Below are 4,702 nucleotides of genomic sequence, written 5' to 3'. Positions count from 1 at the left end.
ATACATCAAAACTTTAGTTCAGCACATATGTTACATTACATTGCCTGAAAATCACTAACGAGTTGTTAGCTATACTATCGATCAGTAAGTAATTGTAACTTGAACTGTTGTATGTAAATTAAATTAAAATAAAACATCCCGTTTAAATGTAAGTTTGTTAGTGGTCTAGAATCTCTAGATACAGTGGTCATGTTCTTCGAACCCTATTATTTGCCAGGTGTATTGAACTCAAACTTGATTGAGTCATGAAATGCAAGTTTTCTTGAAAGGTCGGTGCTACCTGTTTTTACTAATCAAAACCGACCGTCGTTGAAACCTCCGTTTAACACCAACAACAAACACAAAAGGGGAAAAGAAGTTCCCAAACAGCTTCTAAATTTGTAAAAAACAGCAAGCAATAAAGGGCCTCAAAATGATTAAGTGTAAAACCGGAACATGAAAACCAACGGTCTAATCTATATAAAAACGAGAAACGAGAAACACTTATGAACCACATCAACAAACGATACCACTGGCATCAGCTTCAATCTATGATATATGTAAGTCAAAAATCTAGAAGAATACTAGACGCGCACTTGTAAGTATATTGTCTTTTAAGAAATGTGATACTGGCTTAATTCTATATATGATATCGTAACATTTACAAGAAAAAAAATATAATAACGAGAACATGCCGATATCATGTAAATATGAGTCGTAATTTGTACTTGGCAGACATATACTTCCCCAAAACATTAATCTGACTACGAGCAGACGGTCCGTGTAACACTTATCAATTCAAAGTTTTAAAAAGTTTTGAAATTTCAGATTTTTGGAATTTTGATCAAAGTTTTAAAATATTAAAATTTCAAATTGTGTTAAAGTTTTGAAATTTTGAAATTTTAACCAAATTATTAAAATATCAAAATTCTAAATATCGTTTATAAATTTGATATTTTAGAAACTTGATCAAACTTTTAAAACACTAAACCTAATGTGCAATTTTGATTATATCACTTTTTGAAAGTTTAATTTTTTAAATGTTTGCTTAAAATATCAAAAATATAAAGGGGCGACAAGAGGGGTACCTGTAATCACTGTTGTAAACACGGCTCTGATAAGAACTATTCTTAGTTATAAATAAATAGCGTGAAATATATCAAATCATTCTTAATAACAAAATAAATAATGAAAAGAAGAAGTCGGTTTTTTTATGAAACATATTAAACATCACATGGGATAACAGTATCCTGAAATTTTAAGGTTGTGCATCTATCAAAAAAAGTATATAATTAAACCTATTTAAACCGGAATCAACTACGTTGATTTAAATCTCTTATATAAGGTTAGCGTTTGAGATAAATAATTCAAAGCTATTTTGTGTTCCCAGTGCCAAACATTTAGAAGTATCAGTGAAAAATGACCAACTCGCAGTAAACCATATAGTATTATTCGCCTTTTTGACGTTCCTGATGAAGGTAGATCCAGAAAAAGCGCCTCGGTGGGCTGGCATACAACTTAAAAAGTTTTCCTTTCTTGTGATAATATATTGCCTTTTATGATGTATTTCAGTTCCAAGAATTGATACGGAAGGAATACTTAAATACTTAGTATAGCGTCGCAATAAAAGTTGTGCTAGGCGTATTTCAGCTGGCCCCTAGACAAAAATAGTGTACTGGTTCAGCGATTATAGACGTAATACTAAACTCCGAAACATAACAACGAACTAAAATCATAATCATACAAGACTTAGAAGGACAGAGGCTCCTGGATTGGGACGCGCACAAATGCGGCGGGGTTTAAAATGTTTCGTGAGATCACAACCCTCCCCTATACCTCTAGCCAATAAAGAATGAAGAACACACAGTAATACGAACAATAAAACGCACTTCAATATAAATAGGAAATACAAGTCCTATGTCAGAATAGGAAACAAACTAAGAAACTAATTAACATGCATGACAATGATAATAAAATAACAAAGGACTACTATACATAAGGCTAGCAGTTACTGTCATACGCCAGCTCCAGACCTCAATTAAACTAATTGAAAGGTTTCATATGTCCTCATTATGCACACTCTCTTCCTGTTGCATGTGTTGCTAGTTTGTTCCAGAACATTCATGAAATATTTGTCACTGGCAACAACAAAAAATCGATAATTTAAAATAGGTTATTTGCATACAAATTACGAAGAAAAGTAAGATTCAACTCCGAGGACAAAGTTGCCCTATAGATGGATTTAAATATGTTTTAACTTCACTTTGGTCAAACACCTCTTTAATTGTTTCGTTCCTATTTTGCTTGAATTTCAAATTTCAGTTTCAGCGTTCCGTATATGAATTCTTTACTTTAAATTCTGCGTTTAACATTGTACTAGTTTTTCGAGAGTGACATTGGTGTACGGCCAAAAATGGAAAACATCCATCATGCAGCTGACAGTGTGGCTTCTCTTTGCACGGCCCATTCTGACTGGGTGTACATGTGAACTTTTAGTTTGCTAAAAGTCGATTGTCGTACGATAACTTCAAATATGAATACCCAAATAACAAAATGCAAATACGGGACAGTAATATCCTTTAATACAAAAACATCTATTCCTTTTGTTTACTATAATAAAACAGTGGTTGATTTAGAAACTATAATAGAGCTACGTGTATGATAACCAGTCCAAACGTTGTCTTTAAGGTAGCAACCATGTAACTTTAAAAGTGGGGTGAGGTTGTTTTGTCGAAGCGCTAACAATTTTATTAAGTTTTTTATAGCCATTAATAAACTTGACTGGTTCAAAATTTAACACTAAATGGCATGGACATTTTTTCTTTTGTCCTCTTCTGGCACAGGATATTATATCATCAAATTAGGGATCAGAATATTTTAATGTACCATTATCGAAGCCCCTAGTGGTAGTATCAAGTAAAAAACAGGGACTATCAAAATATTGGTTCCCCAGACGATTACCATTTATCGCTGATAAAAACTTTTGAACACAATTTTCAACTTTCAAAATGCCGACACCTACAACTGGGTAGATGGGTGCTTAATGTAGCACAGCGGCAACTATTACATAAACATGAATGCAAGTTGGATGCTTAAAGTAGTACAGCGGGAATTATTACATACATATGAATGCTCGTGAAAATAATGTTTATGGTATACGTTTATATATGATATGAAAGGTTTTAACTTTCACAAAAACCAGAGCTATACGTTGGATTTAAAAGTTTACTTTATTTGGCCTTTTTAATTTTATTTGACTTTATTTGCCTTTTTAACTTAGTTTGGTTCGAGTGTCAATGATAAGTCTTTTGTAAACGAAACGCGCGTCTGGCGCAAAAGCCGGCAAAATTTAATTCCGGTATCCATCTATGATGAGTTTTTGTAAATACCTTGCAACAGTATCTTGGTTCCAATTTGCTGATATTGGATCATATTACCGTCTTAATTTCAGCGTAAACAAGATTATATTAAAAACCTGCCATACTGTGGACTAGCACCACCTTAAACCATGCATTCAGTATCATGAAGCGCTTTTCTTGATCGACCTCCTTACGACACGCGTAAAACTGAATATTAAGGGCAAACAACTTACAAAGAACAGATAAAAACGTTTAAGATGATCTTTCATTCTGTAAATGAAATGATATATTCTTTAGCCAACATGATTGCAGAAAGAAAGAAGTCGTAAAGCAAAACAGAAAAAAAAATGAAATCAAAAGAGATAATACATCGTGTATTGGGTCTTTTTATGGCTTAGAGTTTAGTAGAAAATGTATAAACATGCTCAACATAACCATACTATTTATCCTACTGAGAGTTGTTCAGTTTTTACTGTTACTCCTGTTTCTCCTAAAATATGGGTGCTAGAAAAACCAGCTGGTAAAATGGTCAATATCAGAGCCGTACGTCTGGTTTTTAAATGAATTATCTTCTTTAAGAAATATTAATTTTGTCATCCAATTTTTTACCGCTTTCAACTGTCCGTTTTATTTCATACATAAACTTTTAAGTATCAGTATGTTTTTAATTCATATTGTTTCGTTTCGTTCCGCTTTTATTTCGTTTCGCTTTTTCAGGTATCCCTCTTATTGCCCCTTTTCTATGTTGATATTTTAAACAAACATTTAAAAATCAAACTTCAAAAAGTGAAATAATCAAAATTGCGCGTTAGGTTTAATATTTTAAAAGTTTGGTCAAATTTCTAAACTATCAAATTTATAAACGATATTTAGAATTTTGATATTTTAATAATTTGGTTAAAATTTCAAAATTTCAAAACTTTAACACAATTTGAAATTTTGATATTTTAAAACTTTGATCAAAATTCCAAAAATCTAAAATTTCAAAACTTTTTAAAACTTTGAATTGATAAGTGTTACACGGACCGCAGACCACTCTTTACTCCAAACTTTTAGCCCACAAAGGTGACTGGGTAATAAAAATATGGTTGGTCTTGGTCTTATTCCAACTGAAAATAACATTCTGACCAGAGTTGGATGTGCGTTTTGTCTGTGTGGGATGTACAAGTACTCATCCACATTCGGTCAGAATAAGGACGGTGAATATAATTGTTCGTGTAGAGAAAGTGTCATGCATTCTGCACGTTACGTTCCTTACAAACACTATTTGAATGTAGCCCTTTGCTAGGCAAAATTCCTTTCTACATCGTATATAAAATTATTGGCAAGTGGCAGTCCAAAATCCTGGACATTCCTAAAGTATT

This window comes from Mytilus edulis, chromosome 14 (genome assembly GCF_963676685.1).
Source record: "Mytilus edulis chromosome 14, xbMytEdul2.2, whole genome shotgun sequence".
Lineage (NCBI taxonomy): Eukaryota > Metazoa > Mollusca > Bivalvia > Mytilida > Mytilidae > Mytilus > Mytilus edulis.
The sequence above is the reverse complement of the archived record's forward strand: the minus strand, read 5'-3'. Positions refer to the sequence as shown.